The 4,187-nt window shown below is 41.8% G+C and overlaps 1 protein-coding gene across 2 annotated transcripts in view; it reads right to left on the reverse strand.

The window, feature by feature from the left end:
• Window positions 1-1,583, reverse strand: part of SCG5 (secretogranin V) — a 53,678-nt gene extending 52,095 nt beyond the window's left edge. For both annotated transcript variants that reach the window (XM_067742352.1, XM_067742344.1), the window contains exon 1: window positions 1,433-1,583. The gene's annotated coding sequence lies outside the window, so the exon portion shown is untranslated. The remainder of the gene's footprint in view (window positions 1-1,432) is intronic.
• Between the last annotated feature and the right edge of the window lie 2,604 nt (window positions 1,584-4,187).

The following is a 4,187-nucleotide window of genomic DNA, read 5'->3' on the forward strand; positions in this document are numbered from 1 at the left end:
TCATGTAATCACTCCAGGGAGTGATTCAAGGACCTCCCAGGAAGGGACTGCAATGAAAAATTCTTAAGGATTTGCTTAGGCCTTATGTGTCCACCCTAGCCAGGACATCAGCTGTGAGAAGGTATTAAAGAAACAGAACAGTCTGTCTGAGATAGCCAGTTCCCTCTGTCCTCACATTCTTGGGAAGACTAGACTATAATGGCACTTCTCACTCATTTTTTATTGTCCTTACAGCTCCCTGGAAGCTCTGCATTATGCCTACCCCACCACTCTCTCCCTCCCTTAAACCAACAAAAACAAACAACAAAAAATTTTGCCTCAATTTTGAGAAAGGGAGAGGGAGAGTGACATCTTGACTTTTCTAGTCCTGGTGAAGAAAAGGCTCAGGGGAAGGAGTTGGAAGACACAAATGGTAAAGAAGCATAGAAAGCTTAGGAGTGGTACAAGGGAACATCAATACACACAGCTCAGGCCTGCCCTCTAATCTGGGAAGGATTCTTGCTGCACCACATGCTAGCAGGGCGAACTTGGGCAAATGCCTCAACTTCCTTCTCTGCAAAAAGGGATGAGAAAAGCATCCGTCTTATAGGGTTACTCTGAGGTTAAGTGTGAGGGCACATGTAAGAGGACTGAAAACAATGCCAGACACACAGCCCCCCAGATTGCTATTATTATGTTGGCAATATTGCCTTACTGTTCCAGAGGTTCGAATTTGGGGAATCGAAGGGTGATGAGAGAGAAAACAGAATAGGTGAAGGAGACTGGAGAAACCTAGTCTGGGGAGTCAACCTGTCCTGAATGTTGGCTTCCACGCAACCAGAAGCCTGCAGAACAAGAGAACAAATATTCACGCAAATTCCCTCTGCAGCTGCTGAACGTTAGGGTGGAGACTGCAGGCAGTGGCCATGCAAAACCTCTTTTGACCCTCCTTCTATGGGAGCGCGCGCGGGGGGGGGGGGGGGGCGCGGGGGGAGAAGGTGGTGGCGGCATGCATTTCTTCCCTGAAACTGAAATATTCATTATCCCCAATATCTACTTCTGTAAAGGAAAGGCTTTTTAAAAAGCCACTCAGATGTAAAACCCTGTACTACAAAGAGCTGAGACAGCAAAGCCCGCAAAATCTGACGAAAAAGGCCAGAGGCAGACACCAGCCTCTCCGGCCATCTCCATCTTTCCCTCCTCCGCTCTGAATGCAGGATGTCTTTGTTTCATTTACACCCCCAGCCAACAGCGTTCTGACTTGATCTCCTTCCTCGGTACTCTTTCCCTCTTATTTAGAGCCGAACCTCCGGTTCCCACACCCATCCTTTGTCTGCCCCCAGCCTCCAGCTCAAGGATTTCAGCCTGACGCCCTCCCCCACTCCCGATCGTGAAGAGCCCGTTGGTCTGGGTGGGCGTCAGGAGGTCGAGCCGGCCTCAGCGCAGCACTCACCGAGCGGCAGCCGGAGGAGCCTGCTGCGGTCTGGGCCTCGGTGGGGGTCGGGCGCGAAGCGGGGAGATCTGGGTCTCTGGTGCGTCACCTCCCTCCTCGTCTTAGCCCCGCCCCGTCCCTCCTCCAGCAGGTGGAGGTCGCCTGGCCAGGACTCCCCAGAACTCAAACTCAGATGCTGGGGCCTTCCGTCCACGCATTCCACATACACATCTCACAGAGACCCTCTTCCTCTATCGACCCCTGTGTAAGTAATTAACCTTTCCTCAAGCAATTATCCAAACAGTGTGCCAGATCGCCTCGCCATTTCTGTCTTTCGTTCTCAATAGCACACCTTCCAGTTTTTTAGAAGTGTTTTAGCTTGAAGAGAAAAGCAGCACTGGGGCAATAGAAGAGACAAAAGTTGAAGAGGCCTTAAGAGCTTTTAATGATGGCACTGATTAGGTAAATCATGAGTGCTTTCAGAAGCCTCTTCATTGAGCAGGAAACCTATGGGGATATTTAATACAAGCTGATAGAAATTTCTGTTAAAGTGATAAACCAAAACCACGTGAAAACCGCTAGGAATATTAGTTCTGAGAGCTACTTCTAAACTTCCACACCAACTATCAAGTAAGATTGCTTTTGCCGGAAGAGAAACCATACTCCCTGCACATTGCGGAAATGTATCCAGGTAGATCCAGAATACCTTCTGTAAAAGATTTACAGGGCAACTTTGAACATTTGAATTTTGTTCAAACACAAGAATTGAAATGGAAAACCATACAATGAATATAAGTACTTAAATTTCTTTCGTCAAGACGGGATTGAGGGACTTCCCTGGCGGTCCAGCGGTTAAGACTCCCCCTTCCAATGCAGAGGCTGCGGGGTTCAATCCCTGGTTGGGGAGCCAAGATCCCACACGTCTCTGTGGCCAAAAAACCAAAACATAAAACAGAAGCAATATTGTAACAAATTCAACAAAAGACTTTAAAAATGGTCCACATCAAAGAAAAAATCTTTAAAAAAAAAAAATAAGACTGGGGATGAGTAAAGTACCTGGAGGTCCAAGAATAAGTACCTTGAGGAGGTTAGAATCCAGAACTCTGTACATACCCCAGCTCTGTTCCCCAGATCCATTATCATCTACAGCAATTTTATGCAATGAAGAGGGGGCCTGCAAAATCCATCCATGGCCTTTTGGTTTGAAGCCAACCTCCTTCCTGGCACCTTTTCTTCCATGGATGCTCTTCGGTTTCCAGCTTTTTGTTTCAGTGCATGCTAAATCAGCTGGACAAATATTGTCTATTGGTTCTAGGCTCAAAAGACCATGCTGGGGTTTAATATTTATTATTCACACATACTGAGGTTTTATTCAATTCTGAATTTTACATTGATGTTGTTTCACTGTTATCTTCATTTTGTGCTTGGAAAAATGGAGAAGCCGTTATTACAATTTACCGCCTTCGTGCTGAATGGAAACTTGACTGAAATACACTAAATTGTTTATGCTTCATATGAAATTTGATTTTCTAAAAACATCTATTATATGTCCTGGGCTTGATGATTTTCAAAATCCTATATCAAGTTTTTAGTGATTTTAGAATATTGCCAAGCAGTCTATTAAGTTCTATGTATAACTGTATTGTCTGTTGCTCATAATAATAATCAAATTAATATTAATTTATTTACTTGTAAGAACAAAGTAAAAATAGTTTTTGGAGTTACTACACATGTCCAGACACTTTAACTTTGTTAAGTATGTTTGTATATCATCTGATCAAATATCCCCATGAGATTGGTAACATTATCTCTATTTTTTATAAGAAAAAAATAAAAGCAGGAATATTAAATCAAGTCTAAAACTCAGCTTTCACGACTCTCCAATTACCTCATCTCCAAGGTTTGCACCTTCATAATCCTTTAATCTGTATTGCAGCTTTCAGCTAACAAAAAATGGGAGTGATATATATGGGTAGTTTTCTTTTTTAAATAAATATCTTTCATTATTGATTAATGATTAATCTCTCAGAAAATCCACTAATTCAGGTGATTTGTACAGTTAATTTCCTATGACTTCTTACTGAATTAGTCTTCCAATTCAACATTTCACCTACCCCCATGGATATAAAAGGACACTGATGTATTTTTAATACTTTTAAAAGCAAAGTTTAAAAAAACTGCTTTGAACCAGACAACAAACATCTCAGAATTTATAAATATTTTCTATATCCACTTACTCTTATACCATAAACATCTGAAATGCATACCCAGTCTACATTAAAAACCTGTTTTCATGTCAGATAAACATGATGTTTATATCTACAGATTTTTAGTCTTTATATAAGTAAATACTTACTAATTCTGAGAAAGGGTCGATTCCTAGGTAGTGAATATAGAAACAGGAAATAGCTTTGAAATAAAACAGATGTACTGCTATTAGGGAGAACCTGGTAAAGCAAACCTCTGATGACTTTAAATTCCTCACACAAATTCATGCTGCCTGGTTGCTCCGAATGGTGTGCAGTGTGGTTCTATTCTGCCCCAAGCTTGAATGTGGCACCCTAACAACTGACCTGCAAAACTGTCTTTAGTGGTTGAGTCTGCATGCATATTCCTTCCTCCAAAACTCAGAGAATACCCTCTACTGTTGATATTATTCTTTCCTTAAAGATTTGTTATTTCTAATAATTTAAAATATAAATTTAGATAGATTTGCTTGACAATTTGGGTCAAATTCTAAAAGGTTATTTTGAATTTCATTAGAGTCTCAGGCAAG

The sequence above is a fragment of the Pseudorca crassidens genome, chromosome 1 (assembly GCF_039906515.1).
Source record: "Pseudorca crassidens isolate mPseCra1 chromosome 1, mPseCra1.hap1, whole genome shotgun sequence".
Classification (NCBI taxonomy): domain Eukaryota; kingdom Metazoa; phylum Chordata; class Mammalia; order Artiodactyla; family Delphinidae; genus Pseudorca; species Pseudorca crassidens.